The sequence below is a fragment of the Rhinatrema bivittatum genome, chromosome 2 (assembly GCF_901001135.1).
Source record: "Rhinatrema bivittatum chromosome 2, aRhiBiv1.1, whole genome shotgun sequence".
NCBI classification, from domain to species: domain Eukaryota; kingdom Metazoa; phylum Chordata; class Amphibia; order Gymnophiona; family Rhinatrematidae; genus Rhinatrema; species Rhinatrema bivittatum.
Genome location: NC_042616.1, coordinates 504372214 through 504397049, shown reverse-complemented (window position 1 = coordinate 504397049; position 24836 = coordinate 504372214). Strand labels below are relative to the sequence as shown.

General features: G+C 42.7%; 1 protein-coding gene across 2 annotated transcripts in view; it reads right to left on the bottom strand.

The window, feature by feature from the left end:
* Nucleotides 1-24836, bottom strand: part of PHACTR1 (phosphatase and actin regulator 1) — a 647384-nt gene that overhangs the window by 600144 nt on the left and 22404 nt on the right. The window lies entirely within an intron of this gene.

Below are 24836 nucleotides of genomic sequence, written 5' to 3'. Positions count from 1 at the left end.
AGAGGTAAATTTAAAGGCAATTCAATGTAAGAAAAGCTAAGTAAAGAACACAGCCTCGGGAGAGAAGATTTCCCATGCTCACAGCGTGGCAGCCATCTTGGTTCTTCCTGAGGTAGATTTTAAAAACATACACGGGCGCCACTGGCGCGAACAAAAGTACACCAGATTTTATAAGATACGTGCGTAGCCACGCGTATCTTATAAAATCAGGGGTCGGCATTTTATTTATTTATTTATTTATTTAACACTTTTCTATACCGACCTTCATGGGCAAGCCATATCAGATCGGTTTACATCGAACAAGGGTAAACAACTGTAGTGACAACAAAAACTTAAAACAAAAGTGTGGAAGAGGCAAAGTTACATTGAACAAGGAAAATGGAACTTGGAAGCTTAATCAGCTGGAAAGATAGGTTATAGCATGCTGAAGTTTATAACTATAATACTATCATTAAGATAATGCTTAAGGCGCTTAGGAGAATCGAAGTCTATTGTCCAGGCATGCGCAAGGCTGCGCAAAATCGGCAGCCTGCGCGCACCGAGCCGCGCAGCCTGCCTCCGTTCCCTCCGAGGCCGCTCCGAAATCGAAGCGGCCTCAGAGGGAACTTTCCTTCCGCGTCCCCCCACCTTCCCCTCCCTTCCCCTATCTACCCCACCCCCCAGCCCTACCTAAATCCCCCCCTTACCTTTGTTGGGCAAGTTACGCCTGCTTGAAGCAGGCGTAACTTGCACGCGCCGCCCCGGCATCCCCCGGCACAGGCGGCAGTGCCGGGGGACTCTGGACCGCCCTCCTGGCCCGCCCCTGAACCGTCGCCATGCCCCCGGACCCGCCCCGGACCGCCCCCTGCTCCGGACCCGCCCCGGACACACCCCCAGACACCCCCCTCCTGCCCCTTTTACGAAGCCCCGGGACTTACGCGTGTCCTGGGGCTTTGCGCGCGCCGGTGGCCTATGCAAAATAGGCCACCGGCGCACGAGTGCCCTGCGCACGTAAATCCGGGAGGATTTACGCGCACAGGGGTTTTAAAATCTATCCCATTATATACTCCCAAATACTACCCCTAGGACAGGGATGGCCAACTCTGGTCTTCGAGAGCCATAAACAGGACAGGTTTTTAGGATATCCACAATGAATATGCATGAGATAGATTTGCATGCACTGCCTCCATTCTATGCCAACCCATTTTATGCTTATTCATTCTGGATATCCTGAAAACATTGGCTTGTTTTTAGCTCTTGAGGACTGGAATTGGCCAACCCTGCTCTAGGGGATCTTCTTCCCTTGTTTTTTTAAAGGAACAGACCATTCTATCCCCAATGGTAACTCTATCTAGAAACTTCTCTATTAACTAACATGTAAATCGGTCCTACTAATTATTCCCTGTGCAACCTAGTGGTGGTTCACTGGTACTGCACTTTTAGTAATTTTCTCCAAATACCTAACACTGGGCCTATTTTAAAAAGGCCCAGTGACGCACGTAAAGCCCCGGGATGCGTGTAAGGCCATTACCACTGTGTCGGAGGATCCTGGAGCTTCCCTACCTACAATTTCTTCTGTGGCTATACTCCATGATGAAGATCCCACTTAGAGGGGCCCATCACATTTGTTAGGTATTTTCTGTTTAGTGCTATGATATAGATATAAATAAATACATGAGCATTACAGGGTAATTGAGTAATGTTAATGAGGGTTGATAGAAAAGTATGTTTGAAACAAAAAAAACTGTTGCTGTGGTTCATATATTATAGAATTATCTACACAAAAAACCCACCAGTGCAGACAATCGCAACTTATTTTACATAAAACTTTTAGAGAGACACTCATATGTGGAGAAAACTCTGGAAATTTGCAACCAGATAAAACCCACTTGTAATTGTAGTCACGGTCCCATTTTAAATTTGCTTACAGAAAAACAATGCTCAAAATGATAAAAATGTACAAATTTTTGAATAACACTTAACCTTATGCACAGCACTTAACACAGTTCCATGTTTCATGAGAACTGCATCGGAAGTGCAACCTCTTCTTATTTTACCGACAGCACATTTTTGGCGATATTTTCAGATGTGTCTGGTCCCTCCGCCATTTTGAAACTTTATTTTTGTGGGTTTAGGATATTTTCACTAGTATTCTGGGAATTTTTTTCAGTTGTTGGATAGTATTCCCTGCAGCCATGATGAGTGTAACATGTGCTTGGGAAAGTCTTCTATGGAATTATAGTGTATCATGTTACTGCAACTATAGATAGTATTCATACTAGCAAATGTGTTGAAAAATTCGATGTCCCTTAGCTTCTCTGTTCGATGACTTTGGTCATAACATGCTTATTAAACACATTTTACTTAAAATGTCATAATTTGCAAGCAAGTCTGTTGTTAAGTATAGTTTATGAATTGAATGAATTGAAAATTAAGTATAGTGGAGATAGGTGAGAGTGAGTGGACTGAGTTTAGGTTGATGAAGGATGAGGATGTGTGACGGATAATTAAGTTAAAAACTATGGGGTAGATTTTAAGAAACAATTTTATAACATGCGCACGCATCCTCTGACACAGTGGTAATGGCCTTACACGCATCCCGGGGCTTTACATGCGTCGCTGGGCCTTTTTAAAATAGGCCCAGCGCGCGTAACCCCCCCTATGTGCGTAAATCCTCTGGATTTACGCACGTAGGGCTTTTAAAATCAAGCCCTATATGTTCTCCAATGGACTCAGTGCCATTTTGGATTATTAGTGGATTATTCACTGAAATGTATGGTATTATCTCCCAGATTGTTAATAAATCTTTAGTTGAAGATACAATTTCTGTGGTTCTAAAATAAACATTGGTCTGCCCCATTGTAAAAGATACTTCTTTTTCTGTTAGAGATATCCAACTTCTGTCCAATTTCAAACTTATCTACTATTCGGAAGATTTTAAAAAAAATGTATAGCCTTACAATTAAGGGGTAGATTTTCAAAGCTGTGTGTGCACGTCCATGTGCGTGCGGTTTCTGGCGTGCGCACAAGGACGCGCTGATTTTATAACATGTGTGTGCATGTTATAAAAGTGGATGGCCGTGCGCACATGCACGCCGTATTTTAAAATCCCAGTTCCCTCCCAGTCTGCTTTTTCAGGGCCCAGCACTTGGGTGCGTACCGGGGTTTACGTGTGTGGCTGGGCCCATTATAAAATGCGCGCATGTTATAAAATCGGGCATACATGTGTGCGTGCCGGCTAGCGCATGCTCATGTACGCCCATGTGCAACCTTTTAAAATCTATCCCTGTGCGCGCAAGGCCCAGCCACACACGTAAACCCCAGTTTTTTTTACACGTAGGCCTTTGAAAATTTGGCCTTAAGTGAATATTTAGAGGATAATAAGGTTTTAGATGATCAACTGGGGTTTCAAAAAAAATGGTGAGATGGAACATTTGTTGGTATCAGTACTTGATTTTTTGAATGGAGAATTAGATAGGGGTAACTCAATACTACAGGTACAGCTGGATGTATCAGCAGTATATGACTCAGTGAATCAATTGCAGGGGATAGGGATTTCTGTTACAGTATTAAGATGGTTTACATCCTTCTTGGCTAATAGAACATAAAGCATAAAGATAGGAGATAGGGTTTCATCACAACGCGTATTAAAATCAGGGATGCCACAAGGATCATCCTTGTCTTCTTTTCTTTTTAATATTTACTTAAGCCTGATTGGTAAACTTTTTCAGAAGCTGGGTGTTTGGTATTTTATATATGCGGATGATTTGCGATTCTATCATATAGTTCAGATGACATGTTCCCTGAGAAGAAATTAGAAGAATGTTTGGAAGAAGTACAAATGTGGCTAGTACTGAATGTTAAAAAAAACCTGTGGTTTCAAAAGTAAGTAGAAATGACAGTGAAGATGTAAAAAGATGTGGAAGAGGCCCGTAACTTAGGGGTGATTTTAAATTCAGGATTAACTATGAAGCCTCAAATACAGAAGGAAGCTAAAGCTGCATTTTCTAGGCTACATTTGAAGTCTTTATTATCTATATCAGATTTTAGGGCGGTGGTCCAGTCTTTAGTAATTAGTAAAATTGACTTTTGCAATGCTTTGTATGTGGGGTTACCACAGAAATTATTAAGGGTATTGCAATTAGTTATGAATGAGGCAGCATGAGCGATTATGGGATCCCACCCTCATGATCATATAACCTCAATTTTGCCCAATTTACATTGGATGCCAGAGAATGAGAAAATTAATTTTAAAATGTTGATATTGTTGGTTAAAGTGTTGCATATTGAAGATTATTCATTATCAAATTCAGTTGAACATTATATTAACGCTCGTATTTTGCGCTCAATGGAGCAAAATCTCTTAAGGGAACCAAACTTTAAGGATTAAAATTATCAAGAAACGCAAAACAGAGCCTTTTCTATGAGAGGGCCAAAGATATGGAATAAAATTACTAACGATTTGAGGAAAAGGGAGGATTTAAATTTTTTTTAGGAAATTTTACAAAATGTATTTTTTTAAAAAAAAGAATACGTGTTATAATTTTAAATTGTTTTAAAATATTGTTTAATTGTTTGTGATATGTGAAAGATTATGAATGATTAATGCTGTAAGCTGTACAGATCAACAGGTTTGGATGTTGCAGATGATAAATGTAAGAAATAAATAAACAAGCACCGTCAGTTACTACTGCAGCAGATTTTTTCTGTCCTAATTACTACACTCCTATTATACATTAGGTCAACAGACGGTAAAGCTTGAACCATTTCAAATCATCACACTGATATTTTTCTATTTTACTTCTCAAATCGGTATTTTTTTACTCATACTCAAAAGATATTTTAATGTAAACACTTGAATTACAATTAATCCTATGTTGGCCTTATTGAAATATTTTACTTACTGCAGGTGTTTCTTAGTACTGACTGTGATACATCTAATGGCATAGTTGTGTCAAATTGTGATTTTCAGTTGCTGATAAGTTTGCTGATTAAAATCTGTTTAAAAATATGCACACCTTATCCTTCCCGAACCTTTCCACTTTGCCAGATTTTTTTTTTTTTTAATTTCTCAATTTTCATTATTTTTCACATACAGAAAATTAATTACAATAAGTATTAACAACAGACAAGAAATTAACTTCCTAATACCAATAAACAAGTACATCTTTTCTGTTTTTAACTTCATAAAGTAAAGAAAAGATCCAGTAAAACTCTGGAACATACAATACAAAAAGTGGAAAAGGAATAAGAATTAACGAGAGAATATCAGCACCTTTTTCCTATTGGCTCTGAACAACTTGGGTTATACTGGTTTCAACTTTACAGTTATCCAAAAAGCTTCTTAATTGCGTAGGTTCAAAGAAAATGTAACTATTGTCTTTAATTTTCAACATACACTTACAGGGATACCTTATCTTTATCTGAGCTCCTAAAGATCTTGCCTCCTCACACATCCCGAGAAACAATTTCCGTCGGGATTGAGTAGCCTTCGTTATGTCAGGGTATACCCACACTTTTTGACCATAATATATCTTATTTCTGTTACGAAAAAAGGATCTTAGAATCAAATCTCTATCAGAAGAGAAAACAAAGGAGACTAATAATGTTCCCCGTTGGTCCACCTGTTCCTCTACTGAGGTTTCTAAAAAAGTGGTTAAATCAAGACCAATATTCTGAGCCTGCCCTGATGATGGTGATGCTATATTCATTGGATTTCTTGATATAGGGGAAAAATAAATCCTGGCTATTGGGGGAATAGCTTCAGATGGCAACATAAGTATATCCCTTGCATATTTTTTAAATTGCTCTATCGGCGAAATTAATTTAATAGATGGAAAATTTAATATTCTGAGATTTACATATCTCATACTATTCTCAACATTTTCAATTTTCCTAGTGGTAATAACATCTGATTGAATCAATTTTACTTGTGTTTCCTGTATCTTTGTAATTTGTGTATTCATTTCTTTAATTTGTACTTCATGTAATTTTACCATTGGTTCCATTATGTGGATTGTTTTTTGAGAAGCATTTATTGCTAGAGTTAAAGAGGAAATAGAATTTTCTAAGGTAACCAGGGCACTCCAGATTGATTCTAACGTAATTTCATTAGGCTTGGATATTTTCTGCATTGTGATACCAGTAATTTCCCTATGTTCTTGACAGGCTTCCGAAACCAAATTTGTTCCACCTGCCAAGTCCACTCCCCTCTCCTGAGTAGTGGATTTCAAATTTGGAACTGGTACAATAAGTTCTCTAAGCGTTACATTCACTTCTCCCCTTTTACTCTCCATTACTCGAGTAGATGATGTTACCGAATCCTCCATAGTAGTCTCCTTTCCCACCTCTGCTGCCGTCGATTCACCAGCAATTTGCCTTAGATCTCTAGCATGGTCCTGGGGATTACTTTGGGATGGAGGGGAGGGTGTTTCTGAGCCACCCGGGCTCAAAGATGGTAATTCGTCCATGAGGGGTAGGCTATGTTCCCGTCCTATTCCCTCAGCGGACCTTATTCCCAGGGATGATGCTGTCACCGGCGAAAAGAACCCTTCTATCAAAGGTTGAGAGGGTATAGGAGTAGAGGATGCAGAGGAATCTACCCGTACTCTACCCTTCCTCTTCGTATGCGGCATTACTTAGAAGGAACTTAAAGTCAGAAAGGCTTACCCTTCGTCGGTCTCTCCTTATACTTAATTCCTGGATCTTTTCGTGGAGGCAGAGGGGAAGATTAAAATTTGTAAAGAAGAAATGCAAAAAGTCCAACAAAGCCACGCGCCCCTTAGGGCGCGCGCGGCTTGGAACGTCGCGCCGGCGTCTGCTTCGCGCCACAGAAGGGCCTGGTTTTAAAGCCCTTACCAGGCCCTGATTGATGACATCACAGGAGGCGCGGCAAAACCCCGTCGGGGCCAGAAAGTCACTCCTTTCCCCCGGAAACAGCTGCGGGTGTAATTGGCGTTTCTCTCCTCTCTCCTCCACCTCAAACAGGTGAGCAGGCAGGCCGGTTTTAAAGCCCTTACCAGGCCCTGATTGATGACATCACAGGAGGCGCGGCAGAACCCCGTCAGGGCCAGAAAGTCACTCCTTTCCCCCGGAAACAGCTGCGGGTGTAATTAGCGTTTCTCTCCTCTCTCCTCCACCTCAAACAGGTGAGCAGGCAGGCCGGTTTTAAAGCCCTTACCAGGCCCTGATTGATGACATCACAGGAGGCGCGGCAGAACCCCGTCGGGGCCAGAAAGTCACTCCTTTCCCCCGGAAACAGCTGCGGGTGTAATTGGCGTTTCTCTCCTCTCTCCTCCACCTCAAACAGGTGAGCAGGCAGGCCGGTTTTAAGCCCTTACCAGGCCCTGATTGATGACATCACAGGAGGCGCGGCAGAACCCCGTCGGGGCCAGAAAGTCACTCCTTTCCCCCGGAAACAGCTGCGGGTGTAATTGGCGTTTCTCTCCTCTCTCCTCCACCTCAAACAGGTGAGCAGGCAGGCCGGTTTTAAAGCCCTTACCAGGCCCTGATTGATGACATCACAGGAGGCGCGGCAGAACCCCGTCGGGGCCAGAAAGTCACTCCTTTCCCCCGGAAACAGCTGCGGGTGTAATTGGCGTTTCTCTCCTCTCTCCTCCACCTCCCACTTTGCCAGATTTGATATAATTCTGTTCAATGACTTTCAAGAATCCCAAAAGTAAAAAAAAAAAGGGTGTGTTTTCTATCAGATTTTTATTTTTATTTCCATTTTCTAGGTCCAGTTATGGACATCTGATACCAAACTTTTGCCAATTATGCATCAACTATTTTTTTGTTTGTTTTTAGTTAAATCCTGCCGAGTCTCATCTTTAAAGGAAATAATTTGTTCCACGCGGACTTGTTCCTTCAAATAAAAAATGCATCAGTGAATATACACTAAAAATTAATTATCACAAAACATGCACAGAAATATCTGGTTCCTACCATCAAGTACATTGCACAATTACCATGGAATTTATTGAGCATTTTGTCCACTCGACATCTCCCTGCACTCTTTTACTACCCCCATCATCTTTTTTCCTTTCCTTCCTGTGCTCCTTTCCTCTTTCTCTCGTGGCCTTCTGCCTTACCTTGCACTCACTCTCTGCCCATATGTCACTCTTTCTTTATTCTTTCTCCTTATGTTCTCCTCTCCCTTCTCTGCCCTTCTGTCTTCCCCCTTCCTCCTTTAAACATATGTAGGGACTCCTTAGATTTCCCTCTAAATGTAGGTGCCCCCTTTATTTTTTGTGGTACAAAGGAGGTTGCCTTAAGGGATTGTGCTTCTGAGGGTATAGAGAAACTCTAAAGAAGGACCAATGAAAGCGAGTCTCTTTTTCATCTCTGCATTAAGAAGCAGGGAGGCACTCAAACAGTAGAGAGCTGTTGTGTACAGGAGAGCAACCGCAGGCCAAAGGTCAAGGGGGAGGGGGAGAATATGAGAAAGAGAGTGGCTCTCTAGGCTTTCTCCTTATCTAAAGAGTTAGAAAGGGGAAAGCAAGTCTGAAGTTTTCCATTCCCGTTTTACTGTAAAGTCTAAGGTTGAGGACAAAGAAGGAGGAAGGAAGAGGTTTCCAAGTATTGGAAAATAGCTCTTACTCTAAGGATTTCTAAGGGAAGGGGAGAATCCTGATTGAGTGTAGGTGAGAGTTCCAGTTCTGGGTTGCCAGAGGGGATCTGTCACCCATCCAGCGGTCCACTGTAACTTCTGCAAGGATAAAGACTTTGACACTGATTTGTGCACAAGGTTTGTGGACCAGGTGTCAACAAGGTGCTAAACAATTGGGATAAGAGAAATCAGGGCCACCCAAGTGCATTATGGAAGAGAAGTTCCACCCAGTAGCAGTGCAGAACCATTGGAATGCAGGTACCAGGGGTTTCAAATGTATTCAGGTTTCCCTTAAATCTGTCACTTAGACAACCTGCCATAGAAAAAGGAGGGAGATCCTGACTGCTTGTGGTGTGAATGTGGAAAATGGAAAATACAGATGCATCATGAATGAAGAAATTTTGTTTCGATAAAAGATTTCTGTTGGAACGCCAATTAATCTGTGGACACTTTTTTCTTCAAGACCACCTGTACATACCCCAAGGGCCTAGAAGGCAATTTTCTCCCTCTGCTGGGAAATGAATCACATCCAGAGTCGCCTTGGCAGTGAGGACACAAGAGGGGGGAAGTGGAGATCACATTTAGGGCCTTATTTACCAAGGCTATCTTTCAATATATATATATTTGCCCCAAGGATCAGAAAATAGCAGCGTAGATCAGAAAATAGCAGCGGAGACCCCGGCATGCCGTGAACGGAGTGCGTCCTGCGGCGCACATGCTCCGTTCGCGGCGAAGAGGAAGGCCCGGGCGCGCCGATCATGGCCCATGGAGGCCTTCCCTTTTCACCGCGAACGGCGCGCCGGGCCTTCCTCCTCGCCGCGAACAAAGCGTGTGCTGCAGGACGAATTCCTTTTGCTGCATGCCAGGGTCGTCACTGCTATATTTTGCCTCTCCTGCGATGGCCACTGTCCTTCCTACCTGAGCCGTGTTTGAGCCGCCTGCGCCATCTATCGGCGGGCTGGGAAACTCAATGCCACTCGAAATTAGACTGCAGAGAAGCTTTAAACTTTTCAAAGTAAGTCTAAAAACCTGGCTTTTTAAACAGGCTTTTTATAAGGAGAACGAAGAAAACAAATGAGCGCATAAGTAAGTGTAACATACCTCTAGGAACTAGGGCAGAGAAATGTTGAATCATCATTGTGACATGAAAAGACTGACAATAGAGTGCTGTCTCTTTAAGAGCTGGGGGGGGGAAAGGAGATTCAAAATTGGATTGTCTGAGCATGTGCAAACAGATCACGGCTCAGCTTGAACAGAGTTCCTGCCCTGCTCTGAATTAATAAATATTATCTGTACTGATTAAGGTGAGCAGCCCTCTATAATTGTATTCATGTGTAATGTATTTATGTTAGTTAGCATTGTTTTGAGATGTATTGAAGTTGTTTTTACTTTATCTAAAGAGATTTATAAAAATTGGATTGTCTGAGCATGTGCAAACAGATCACTGCTCAGCTTGAACAGAGTTCCTGCCCTGCTCTGAATTAATAAATATTATCTGTACTGATTAAGGTTCTCTTTTCTGGAACCCTGCTGTGGACGACTTGGGAGTAATTGAACTGTGCCCTGTCAGGATTTGAAGCTTTTCTTTCGGATAGAGGCTGCTGTATTGTGGATTTGGCAGTTGAAGCAAAGAGCAGTACTGACGCCCTCTTCAGCTCTAAATTCAAATGGACACACAGTAGGATACAATCTGGGACTTTGCTTGTTCAGAGACTGCTTAAGGTCGGGTGCTATATCACATGCTGATTCTGGTTGAAATACTTAACATGAGTTATGACAAAGTTGAGTTTTCTCTTGTACTATATACATGTGTTTATATGACAAATGCAGATGCTTAGGAAGTGAACAGATTTATTTCAGTCATTCATTCCAGTAAAGATAAAACTGTTACTCACTAAAGAGCGTGTGGATTCATTTCTGATACTGGGTTGGGAATCAAAGTGCAGGTTTCAGACACAAGGAGTCATAAAGAAAATTGAACTTCAAGGGTTACATAAGCACCAAGCAATCAGTTTTTAAAATTTTTCTTTCCTATCTCCTAATACATATTAGAGTGTTAAATTTATATAGGAACTGTAAAGAAGTTTTTTCAAACAACATATAAGCAAAATCAACACTTAGGGGTAGATTTTAAGAAAGTGCGCCTTCGCGTACTTTTGTTGGCGCACCAGGCGCAAACAAAAGTACGCTTGATTTTAGTAGATATGCGTGTAGCCGCACGTATCAGCTAAAATCCAGGATCGGCGCGCGCAAGGCTGCCGATGTTGTGTAGCCGGCACGCACCGAGCCGCGCAGCCTGCCGCCATTCCCTCCAAGGCCGCTCCGAAATCGGAGCGGCCTCGGAGGGAACTCGCTTTCGCCCTCCCCTCACCTTCCCCTCCCTTCCTCTATCTAACCCACCCCCCCGGCCCTATCTAGACCCCCCCCCTACCTTTGTCGGGGGATTTACGCCTCCCGGAGGGAGAAATAAATCCCCGCGTGCCAGCGGGCCACTAGCGTGCCGAGACTCAACCTGGGGGCGGTTCCGGAGGGCGCGGCCACGCCCCCGGACCACCCCGGGCCAAAACCACGCCCCCGGGCCCGCCCCCGAAACGCCGCATCCCGCCCCCGAAACGCCGCGCCGATCCGACACGCCCCCGACACGCCCCCCTCGAAAAACCCCGGGACTTACGCAAGTCCCGGGGCTCTGCGCGCGCCGGTAGGCCTATGGAACATAGGCGCACCGGCGCGCAAGGCCCTGCTCGCGTAAATCCGGGCGGATTTACGCGAGCAGGGCTTTTAAAATCCGCCCCATAGCTTTTTATATTATCAACACATGTTACCGTTCACTAATGGCACATCTATAATATGTAATCTTTCCAAATCAACTTTTAATACTAATTGTGCCTTTTTGTAAACCGTTGTAATGGTGAATTAACTTAACGACGGTATAGAAAAGATTTTAAATAAAAATAAATAAATAAATAAATATTATAGCGCCATCTATCGGCGGGCTGCGGAACATCCGCGATCACTGACGGACACACTCCAAGCCCGATATATTATGGATAATGTTCCTTGTAAACCGATATAATGTGCAAACAGTTATCGGTATATATAAACCCTTAAATAAACAAACAAACAAACAAACAAACAAATAAATAAATAAATGATTTATAAATTTATTGATTTATTTTTATGTTTAATTATTTGGGATTTTTGTTACTTTATTGTATGGTTTTTTTAAATATGTTTTACTTTATAATGTTAATTAAACTAAACAATCATTATAAGCCCCTCTTTCAACCCCCATGAGAACAATCCTGCAAAAAAGGGAACACAAGTTTAACTGAGATCCTCATATACTTATAAGAACATAAGAACATAAGAAAATGCCATACTGGGTCAGACCAAGGGTCCATCAAGCCCAGCATCCTGCCTCCAACAGTGGCCAATCCAGGCCACAAGAACCTGGCAAGTATCCAAAAACTAAGTCTATTCCATGTAACCATTGCTAATGGCAGTGGCTATTCTCTAAGTGAACTTAATAGCAGGTAATGGACTTCTCCTCCAAGAACTTATCCAATCCTTTTTTAAACACAGCTATACTAACTGCACTAACCACATTCTCTGGCAACTAATTCCAGAGTTTAATTGTGCGTTGAGTAAAAAAGAATATGCATCAAGGTTGCAGGCAAACACACTACTCTGAAAGAGCCAAGGGGATTCACTATACTGGTCAGTGCCAGTAGAAGGGTGTCCGGCCACCCTAGACAGTGATGCTGAGGGTGATGTCATCACGAGATGTCACGCGATTTCACTCTCTTTCATCACATATGACAAATGACTGCAGCTCATCAATGAAATACATACCGAAAAAATGAAAATGCCCCACAGCTCTGTGCCTCACTAGTGCCACTTCTCATCTCATCCGTCCTTTCAAATTGCCTTCCTTACCAGCTACTCTGCTATCCTGCCCACTTCTGGCTCCCTAGGCCACCCCATACCAGGCCTAATGCTTCTGCCGGTCTGATACTAATTGATTTCTCCGATTAGTTTTAAATGTGCCACGTGCTAACTTCATGGAGTGCACCCTAGTCCTTCTAATGAATCCAACTGTTTCTATAAGGTAGCCAAATATTCAGTGTGGACTAGACTGAGACTATTAATCTATTTAAATTATGACTGAAGTGTGATTTGTTTTGACAAAATAAAAAAGAACATTTACATAGCTCCAACTCCTGATTTGGTTTTTAGGCTCTGCATAGCCCCTTCATATACCAATGGAACATTGTATGTTTTTGATGTTGTTTCTAACCCTTTCAGAAAAGAAATCCATATTTTTCATTATTTACTGTAACTCTTTACTGTTCTCTGGTCAAGAAAAGTGATTTCCATCGAGGTAATAGATTTGAAAGCTCTTTATGAAACTGTAATTGGACTGATGATTGCCTAGGAATATTCCTCTGTAAAAGGTGGCATTTGCTTGGGGCTGCTTGTTATCAGAGATAAGGTTAAAACTGTCTGGCCAATTATGAGATACTGCTGTAATATACATTATCCCTTGGTTGGTGTGGGTGGGCAGACTAGATAAGCTGTATTGTCTTTTTCTGAGATCATCTTTCTAATCATAATGTCAGCAATAAGAATTTATTTATTTATTTATTTATTTATTTAACAGTTTTTTTATACCGACCTTCATAGTAAATTACCATATCGGATCGGTTTACAGATTAACAAAAGGGAAAAACAACAAGAGTAACAAATCCACGTAAACGAAAGATAACAATAAGTAGGAATAAGTCAAAAATTACAATCAACAAGGGGAGAGAACTTGGAAGCTTGCAACAAGCTGGAAGGAAGATAGGCCGGTAAAAGAAATTTTACCATAGAAAGTACAAATTAAAAACTAAGACGGTGTTTTAACCTTAATGAGTCAGAGTCCATTTATTCCTTCATTGAAAAATGGAGTGCCAGACCGAGTAGCAATGAAGGCCAACTATTGATTGTCTGGTTCAGGGAAGGCTTGTTGAAAGAGCCAGGTCTTAAGTCCTTTTCTGAAAGTTAAAAGGCATGGCTCCAGTCTGAGGTTTGATGGGATACTGTTCCAGATCGATGGGCCTGCTATTGAAAAGGCTCTGTCTTTGGTCATAGCGAGGCGTGAGGCTTTAGTGGGGGGGAACATTCAGAGTGCCTTTGTACATGTCTCTAGTTGGTCTGATAGAAGAATAGAGTTTAAGAGGTATTTCCAGGTCAAGTTGAAGTTGATGATGGATAGTTTTATGGATTAAGGTGATTGATTTGTAAAGAATTCTGTAATTTACTGGTAACCAATGTAGATTCCTGAGAATGGGTGATATGTGATCGTGGCGGCTGGTACTGGTTAACAATCTTGCTGCCGCATTTTGAATCATCTGCAGCGGTTTAGTAGAGGATTTGGGAAGTCCTAGTAGCAGGGCGCTGCAGTAGTCTATTTTGGAGAACAGTAACGCTTGGAGGACTGTCCTGAAGTCGTGGAAGAATAAGAGAGGTTTAAGTCGTTTTAGGACCTGTAATCTGTAAAAGCAATCTTTCGTTGTTGTGTTGACCATTTTCCTGAGGTTTAGTCGGTTGTCTAGAATCACCCCAAGATCTCTCACCTGTTTACATGTGATGTGAGCGTTGAATGATGTTGGTTGATGGATATTATCATTTGAGGAGATGAGGAGAAGCTCTGTCTTAGAAGCGTTAAGGACCAAGTTTAAGCTATTGAGTAGATTGGTGATGGAAAGTAGGCAGTTATTCCAATGGGTGAGCGCTTTTGCTATTGAATCTGTTATGGGGATTAGAATCTGTACGTCGTCTGCGTACAGATAATGAATTAGATTGAGATCTGTTAACATTTGGCAGAGGGGGAGGAGGTATATGTTGAAGAGGGTTGGGGATAAAGAAGATCCTTGTGGTACGCCAAGATTAGATTTTGTTAGGGGAGACTCTTTATTATTGATTTTGACTTTGTAAGTCCTATTACTGAGGAAGGACTTGAACCAGTTGTACGCAGATCCCGAGATGCCGATATCTGCTAGACGATCCAACAGGATGGTGTGATTGACGGTGTCGAAAGCCGCCGAAATGTCTAACAAGACTAGTAAAAAGGAATGTCCTTTATCTAACCCCATAATAATATGGTCTGTTAGTGAGATGAGGAGGGTTTCCGTGTTGCGTGATTTCCGGAAACCATATTGCGAAGGGTGTAGGATCTTGTGGTCTTCCAGGTAGTCAGAAAGCTGTGTGTTTACCAATTTCTCCGTTAATTTAGCGACGAAAGGGAGGTTAGAGATGGGTCTGAAATTTGCTGGAACATTTGGGTCTAAATTGTGTTTCTTGAGGAGGGGCTTGAGTGAAGCGGTTTTTAGGATGTCTGGGTAGCTTCCTTGGGAATTTGGTTGTATATAGCCATTTTCTTCCAGATAGGATCCCAAGGCGTTTTACAGAAACATGCATGTGCCTACATTTTTTGGGGGGGGGGGGTGATGAATACATAACTTTATTTTTCTTTGCTTGCAGGCCTCATCACACTTTCTAAATGAAAAAGAGGAAAAATGATCAATATTACATAATACATATACTTTTTGTTTTGTTTTTAAAAGATGGCAAGTCACGTCTGCTCAGACAGAGGGGTGGTAGAGAGGCTTGCTGTGGTTATAGGACAGTGACAGTGTCCATGGAACCATCAGAACGAGGCCTAAGATGACTGAGTCCCATGTACTGTCCTCCTAGGAGCAGCTGATGCTTGATCTCAGGGAACTTTAAATCCACGTCGGATTTGACTAGCTATGTCATGTTTTAGGGATGGGCTTTCATTTGAAAATGTCAGGAAAACAGCAGTGAAGATTGTTTTGCTTCATGCCAGTTTAATGTGCGCTCTTTCCTTACATTATGATAATTTTGCAATTAGCACTCTAAAACAGCGGTAAAAGTGCTCGTTGTCAAAATGCAGTAAGAGAAAACAAAACACAAAATGAAAAAGAAATCAAAATGAAATGAAAGAGGAAGAGGAAGCGAAAATATTTTCCATGCACAACCCTGGGTTTATGTGAACTGTTAGCCAAAAATGGCAACAGTCCCCCTTCCCCCTCATCTTCTCTTTGTTCTGCTTATTCCTTGCTTAAGAAGTACCAGCAATATCAGTTTTTATACATTTGCTTATCTGCTGGTTCCAACATCATGGATATTACCAAACTGGGGTACTAACTGTGGCTAAAGACACGTGCTTGATATCAGGGATGACTTTTGAGTAGGGTGAGCTGGATGATCTCCCAGGGTACCAGGAGATGAGGAACGCCCTGAGCAGCACTGGCATCACCCATTGGGCTGGCCAGCCGGTGGGCCAGGCAGCAGGGGTGCTGGCTGAAAATGAACCTGGTGCATGAATGGCAACACGAGCAAATGCTAGCTGCAGAAAGTCTGCTCCCTTAAAGGTACAGGTGTTCCCAGGTTGGCGGCACTGAAATCCCTGCCCAGCAGGTCCAAATTTAGGCACAGCCAACACAGGCAACTACCTCTGGCACAAGATTTTGATAGGCACTGGAGCTTTGCTGCCACTGCCATGCCTGTCTGAGCCTGCCTCCAAGTCACTTCTAACTTAGAGTGGCCTTGCCCTTCCCAGAATCAGCAGACACATATGTGTGTGTGTGTGTGTGGGTGTGTGTACAATGAAGAAATGAAAGTTACATGGAAATGTTGAAACTGAGACGAGATCTGGAAGACCAAGAAAAATCTCTGACAGAACTGCCCCAAAACTGGTCAGAGCTGCAAAACAGAACCCCCAGGTCACTGCAAATGACCTGCTGAAAGGTTTAGCTGACATTGGAGTAGCAGAGGTGCTCTGTGCTCAGTACAACATTGCTTATACCCCAGTGATTTGCATGGGAGAGTTGTCAGAAGGGAACCTATTCTACAACCTAATCACAAAAGTCATCATCTAAAGTATGCAAAAATTAATCTTGCTAAACCTGAAACGTTTTGAAACAAATTACTTTAGACCAATGAAACAAAAATGACAGTATTTGCCCACAACCACATAAGAGACTATAACTTCAATTTCTTAACATTGCTTCTGACCATGCATCAGGGGTCCTTCGGGAACCTTGAAGTCATGGGCCCTAAACCCAGCCACTAGTTGTCACCCCTGCATGACCACTGTGACTCCCTTCCTCCAGGATCTATGAATGATGCCTCTGTAGAATCCCCAGCCCCAGCTGATCTGGGGAATGAACAACAAGAGCCAGGAATCAAACCTAGGTCTCTCTGTACATGGCAGCATACAGCACTGCCCTTCAGTCACCAGGCTGGCCAGGAATGAAAATATTGTATTTTCCTTTTTCGCCATAGTTCCCTATCGAGTTTAGCCATAGAAGTGCCTTAGAGCTTATTTAAATGAGTGTGGGCAGCAAGTTCTGACTTTAGTCTTAGTATAAGCTGTCATTGAAGTGGAGACAAGCTCATGTGGCTTTTTTTGCCCAATGCTAGATGCTGGTGGCATCAGGAAAGAAAATCTACATATCCAAAGAAAGGATAATGAAGCTCATGCATATTGTAATGAAGCTGATAACGTTTTGCATGCGTCAGAGTGAGAGCCAGGCTACAAACACACATAAAGGAGATTCATTTGCTTCTTTTTCTGATATTTTTAGCACCTCTGATCTGTGATTTTTTTAAATATAAGATGTGGTTATTTTTATTCACCAAAGTTGCTGAATATCTTTCTGATGGAAGATTTTCTAGGTCCAATTTGAGCCAACTCAGCCCATTTAGACTATTTTCAAAATTGTTTTATTATATAAATATAGCATGGGGGACACCCTTTTGAAATTATAATCCTTATAATAGAAGGGGCCAGGAAAGTTAATTCATCAAGTAACTGATAAACCTAACCCAGACTTGAGTCTCACCATCATTCTCAAGTAACTGATAAACCTGACCCAGACTTGAGTCTCACCATCATTCTCAAGTAACTGAAAAACCTGACCCAGACTTGTGTCTCACCATCATTCTCAAGTAACTGATAAACCTGACCCAGACTTGTGTCTCACCATCATTCTCAAGTAACTGATAAACCTGACCCAGACTTGTGTCTCACCATCATTCTCACGTAATTGATAAACCTGGCCCAGACTTGTGTCTCACCATCATTCTCAAGTAACTGATAAACCTGACCCAGACTTGTGTCTCACCATCATTCTCAAGTAACTGATAAACCTGACTCAGACTTGTGTCTCACCATCATTCTCAAGTAACTGATAAACCTGACCCAGACTTGTGTCTCACCATCATTCTCAAGTAACTGATAAACCTGACCCAGACTTGTGTCTCACCATCATTCTCAAGTAACTGATAAACCTGACCCAGACTTGTGTCTCACCATCATTCTCACGTAATTGATAAACCTGGCCCAGACTTGTGTCTCACCATCATTCTCACGTAATTGATAAACCTGGCCCAGACTTGTGTCTCACCATCATTCTCAAGTAACTGATAAACCTGACCCAGACTTGTGTCTCACCATCATTCTCAAGTAACTGATAAACCTGACCCAGCCTTGTGTCTCACCATCATTCTCAAGTAACTGATAAACCTGACCCAGAATTGTGTCTCACCATCATTCTCAAGTAACTGATAAACCTGACCCAGACTTGTGTCTCACCATCATTCTCAAGTAACTGATAAACCTGACCCAGACTTATGTCTCACCATCATTCTCAAGAAACTGATAAACCTGACCCAGACTTATGTCTCACCATCATTCTCAAGAAACTGATAAACCTGACCCAGACTTGTGTCTCACCATCATTCTCAAGTAACTGATAAACCTGGCCCAGACTTGAGTCTCACCATCATTCTCAAGTAACTGATAAACCTGGCCCAGACTTGTGTCTCACCATCATTCTCAAGTAACTGATAAACCTGACCCAGACTTGTGTCTCACCATCATTCTCAAGAAACTGATAAACCTGGCCCAGACTTGTGTCTCACCATCATTCTCAAGTAACTGATAAACCTGACCCAGACTTGTGTCTCACCATCATTCTCAAGTAACTGATAAACCTGACCCAGACTTGTGTCTCACCATCATTCTCAAGTAACTGATAAACCTGACCCAGACTTGTGTCTCACCATCATTCTCAAGTAACTGATAAACCTGACCCAGACTTGTGTCTCACCATCATTCTCAAGTAACTGATAAACCTGACCCAGACTTGTGTCTCACCATCATTCTCAAGTAACTGATAAACCTGACCCAGACTTGTGTCTCACCATCATTCTCAAGTAACTGATAAACCTGACCCAGCCTAATGTCTCACCATCATTCTCAAGTAACTGATAAACCTGACCCAGACTTGTGTCTCACCATCATTCTCAAGTAACTGATAAACCTGACCCAGACTTGTGTCTCACCATCATTCTCACGTAATTGATAAACCTGGCCCAGACTTGTGTCTCACCATCATTCTCACGTAATTGATAAACCTGGCCCAGACTTGTGTCTCACCATCATTCTCAAGTAACTGATAAACCTGACCCAGACTTGTGTCTCACCATCATTCTCAAGTAACTGATAAACCTGACCCAGCCTTGTGTCTCACCATCATTCTCAAGTAACTGATAAACCTGACCCAGACTTGTGTCTCACCATCATTCTCAAGTAACTGATAAACCTGACCCAGACTTATGTCTCACCATCATTCTCAAGAAACTGATAAACCTGACCCAGACTTATGTCTCACCATCATTCTCAAGAAACTGATAAACCTGACCCAGACTTGTGTCTCACCATCATTCTCAAGTAACTGATAAACCTGGCCCAGACTTGTGTCTCACCATCATTCTCAAGTAACTGATAAACCTGACCCAGACTTGAGTCTCACCATCATTCTCAAGTAACTGATAAACCTGGCCCAGACTTGTGTCTCACCATCATTCTCAAGTAACTGATAAACCTGACCCAGACTTGTGTCTCACCATCATTCTCAAGTAACTGATAAACCTGACCCAGACTTGTGTCTCACCATCATTCTCAAGTAACTGATAAATCTGACCCAGACTTGTGTCTCACCATCATTCTCAAGTAACTGATAAACCTGACCCAGACTTGTGTCTCACCATCATTCTCAAGTAACTGATAAACCTGACCCAGACTTCTGTCTCACCATCATTCTCAAGTAACTGATAAACCTGACCCAGACTTATGTCTCACCATCATTCTCAAGAAACTGATAAACCTGACCCAGACTTGTGTCTCACCATCATTCTCAAGAAACTGATAAACCTGACCCAGACTTGTGTCTCACCATCATTCTCAAGTAACTGATAAACCTGACCCAGACTTGTGTCTCACCATCATTCTCAAGTAACTGATAAACCTGACCCAGACTTGTGTCTCACCATCATTCTCAAGTAACTGATAAACCTGACCCAGAATTGTGTCTCACCATCATTCTCAAGTAACTGATAAACCTGACCCAGACTTGTGTCTCACCATCATTCTCAAGTAACTGATAAACCTGACCCAGACTTGTGTCTCACCATCATTCTCAAGTAACTGATAAACCTGACCCAGACTTGTGTCTCACCATCATTCTCAAGTAACTGATAAACCTGACCCAGACTTGTGTCTCACCATCATTCTCAAGAAACTGATAAACCTGACCCAGACTTATGTCTCACCATCATTCTCAAGAAACTGATAAACCTGACCCAGACTTGTGTCTCACCATCATTCTCAAGTAACTGATAAACCTGGCCCAGACTTGTGTCTCACCATCATTCTCAAGTAACTGATAAACCTGACCCAGACTTGAGTCTCACCATCATTCTCAAGTAACTGATAAACCTGGCCCAGACTTGTGTCTCACCATCATTCTCAAGTAACTGATAAACCTGACCCAGACTTGTGTCTCACCATCATTCTCAAGTAACTGATAAACCTGACCCAGACTTGTGTCTCACCATCATTCTCAAGTAACTGATAAACCTGACCCAGACTTGTGTCTCACCATCATTCTCAAGTAACTGATAAACCTGACCCAGAATTGTGTCTCCCTCTCATTCTCAGCATTCTAATATTCTGTACAATTGCATAGAAAATATTTCCAAGTAGGTGCTCTTCTCTCTTCAGTTTGGAGGGTGAGAGAGGGTTATTTTGCAATTTTATGCTGTTTGTTTTAATATGTAGATCTAATCTGCACTCTATGACCGGACAGAAAAAAAAAACCTGACTGGTTAACACAGCATTTGAATAAGCCATCATTCTCAACAATCACTGATTAAATTGATTTTATTTGTTTTAATACTCTTGCGGCAGGGCTATGTCAGTGACTAATATTGCTCCCATAAACATTTTTTAGCAATGGGCATGGGACAGTTTTTTTGGTAGGTGGAAATCCTCCCCGTGCCAGAACCCCACCTTTTGGGTAGAAGCTTGTGCGGGATATAAAAATCCCCGTGAGCATGCACAGCCTTCAATGGGTTTGGAGATACAGAAGAGTTAGGAAAGAAGCTAGAGTTTCCCCCAGGCTCCCAAGACTGTCAGGCAGATTCTGTAAAGTGCGCTCGGCCATGCGCACTGTTCAACAGGGGTTTGGTCGCATGTATAAGGGGTTTGGTCGCATGTATAATGCGCTAAACCCCTTATACTATAAGGGGTTTAGCGCCTCGAAAACGCGCAGCCAATACCCCTGAAAACTATTAGCGCTCATCACATGCAAATGCATGTTGATGAGGCTGTCAGCCACCTCTGATTCAAAAAGTAAAATGTGCGGCCAATCCAGAAAAGTGTACAGAAAATCAGAACATACTGCTCTTCTGTACACTCTCCGACTTAATATCCTAGCGATATTAAGTCGGAGAAACCAAAAATGTAAAACATAATAATAAAAAAAATATATATTTTTTTTAAAATGTGATAGCCGGTCTGGTCAGGAGAACGGATGCTCAATTTTACCGGCGTCCGTTTTCCTAACCAATCGCTGTCAGCGGGTTTGGAAAACGGACGCCCGTAAAATTGAGCGTCGGTTTCCTGAACCCACTGACAGAGCCACCTCTCCTGGGCGAAGGAGGCGCTAGGGGCACGTAATCCCCCCATGTGCCTCCTTTTAGCATGACCCCTCATTTAAATATAGGATCGCGTGCCCAGGAGTGATGGCTGGGCGCGGGTCGGGAGAGCGGTCGCTCAACACGGAGTGCCCGTTCTCCCGCGATCGTTACAGAATCGGCCTGTGTGATTTTGGAGTTATTGAGGAGTAGAGTTTGGCTGAAGGATCCTTCTTCCTCATCCCTGGAGTTTTGGATCTACAGATATGATTTTTGGATCTTCAGGTCAGAGAAGAGCTTTTTGGATACAGACTGGTTTAGCCTGGATGGAAGGGCATGCCCCCGGGGATCCTGAAGGACTGAATTCAGAAAGATCTTTTTTCCTGAGCAAAAGAAGCAGGTGTGAAAAGAAGTGCTTTTTTTCTTGGACTCTTGTACTAGAGACATCTGAGACCGAGGGTGGGGCTCTTGTACTACAGACAGCGGAGCCCTTTTTGGATATTTTGAAGTTGGATTATAGTTTAAGAGTTTTGACACAGTTTGGGTTCTAAAGTTTTGAGCTTGAGGGAACTACAATTCCAGTGTCCTGCCCTCACAGGGGAGGATCTATTTGATATGGATGTTGGAGCAGTAGAGAGGAGACTAGTTAGAAGACCTAAAATGGACAAGCTGTTTCATTGTATTCGACTAAGGAATTTTTTTCCTGCTTTTTCTGTTTCACTGTAAACCGGCATGATTTGCATTTAATACAAGAATGTCGGTATATAAAAGTTAAAAATAATAAATAAATAAGACAATCGCATTCTTCACTTTAATATTTTTATGCTATTTTTGATTTTTTTCAATCTTGGCCTGGATTATCCTATTTAAATTGAGGTAACCTGATTATTTTGAAGACCACTTTGGACTCAGCTTGATTTCTCCTTCTTATACACAGTACTCTGGCTGAATGGATGGACACTGGCTTCAGGTTTTTTTTAAGAACATAAGAAAATAACATATGTCATACTGGGCCAGACCAAGAGTCCATCAGGCCCAGCATCTTGTTTCCAACAGTGGCCAATCCAAGTCACAAGTACCTGGCAATTACCCAAACCTTAAATATATCTCAAGCTACTATTACTTATTAATTAATAGCAGTTTACGGATTTTTCATCTAGGAACTTATCCAAACCTTTTTTAAACCCAGTTACACCAACTGTCGTAACCACATCCGCTGGCAATGAATTCCAGAGCTTAAGTATGTGCTGAGTGAAAACGAATTTTCTTTGATTTGTTTTAAATGAGCTACTTCCTAACTTCATGGAGTGCCTCCTAGTCTGTCTATTATCTGAGAGAGTAAATAACCAATTCACATTAACCAAGTCCTTTCATGATTTTGTAGACTTCTATCATATTCCCCCTCATTCGTCTCTTCTCCAAACTGAACAGCCCTAACTTCTTTAGCATCTCCTCACAGGGGAGTCGTTCCATGCCCCTTATCATTTTGGTCGCCCTTCTCTGCACTTTCTCTAGTGCAACTATATCTTTTTTGAGATGTGGTGACCAGAATTGCACACAGTGGGGCGGATTTTAAAAAGCCTGCGCGCGTAAATCCTTCTGGATTTACGCGCGCAGGGCCCTTGCGCACCGGCACGCCTATTTTGCATAGGCCGCTGGCGCGCGTAAAGCCCCGGGACGCGCATAAGTCCTGGGGCTTTCGAAAAGGGGCGGGAGGGGGCGTGTCTGAGGGCGTCCCCGAAACGACGCGGTGTTTCGGGGGGGTGCCGCGGCGTTTTGGGGGTGGGCCCGGGGGCGTGGTGCCGGCCCGGGGCGTGGTCGAGGTCTCCGGACCAGCCCCCGGGACCGAAGGACAGAGCAGGGCTGCCGGCCGGCGCGCGCAAAGTTACGCCTGCTGAAAGCAGGCGTAACTTTGCCGACAAAGGTAGGGGGGGTTTAGATAGGGCCGGGGGGGGGGGGTTAGGTAGGGGAAGGGAGGGGAAGGTGGGGGGAGGACGAAGGAAAGTTCCCTCCAAGGCCGCTCTGAAATCGGAGCGGCCTTGGAGGGAACAGGCAGCGCGCGCTGGGCTCAGCGCGCGCAGGTTGCACAAATGTGCACCCCCTTGCGCGCGCCGACCCCGGATTTTATAAGATTCACGCGGCTACGCGCGTATCTTATAAAATCCAGCGTACTTTTGTTCGCGCCTGGTGCGCGAACAAAAGTACGTGATCGCGTATTTTTTAAAGATCTACCCCAGTATTCAAGGTGCAGGCTCATCATGAGGCATTATGGCATCCGTTATATTTGCCATTTCCTTCCTAATAATTCATAACATTGTTTACTTTTTTGACCGCCATAGCACATTGAGCTGACAATTTCAATGTGTTTTCCACTTTGACACCTAGATCTTTTTCCTGGGTGGTAACTCCTAAGATAGAACCTAATATTGTGAACTATAGCAAGGGTTAATTTTCCCTATCTGCATCACTTTGCACTTGTCCACGTTAAATTTCATCTGCTATTTGGAAGCCCAGTCTTCCAGTCTCACTAGACCCTCCTGCAATTTATCACAATCCACTTGAAATTTTACTACTCTGCATAATTTTGTGTCATCCGCAAATTTGATCATCGCACTTGATGTACCCCTTTCCAGATCATTTATAAATATATTAAAAAGCATTGATCCTTGTGGCACTCCACTGTTTACCATTTTCCACTATGAAAACTGACCATTTAATCCTACTCTCTGTTTTCTGTGTTTTAATCAGCTTGTAATCCACAAAAGGACATCGCCTCCTATCCCATGACTTTATATTTTTCTTAGAAGCCTCTCATGAGCGACTTTGTCAAATGCCTTCTGAAAATCCAAATACACCACATCTACCAGTTCACCTTTGTCCACATGGTTATTTACCCCTTCAAGAAAAGTAGGTGATTTGAGAGGTTAGACTTCCCTTGGGTAAATCCATGTTGGCTGTGTCCCATCAAACCACGTCTATCTAAATGTTTTGAGATGTTATTCTTTATAACAGTTTTCATGAATTTTCCCAGCACTGAAGTCAGGCTCACCTGTCTATAGTTTCCCAGTCTACTAATTTTGGCTTTCTTGCTCTTACTTTGGGCACTCTTGCATGTGGTCGTGATCACTGAGCTGGAGTGCGAGCCAGTGACTGCAATAGTGATTGACTGCATCAAGTGTCCAGAAAGATTTTCCTTCCC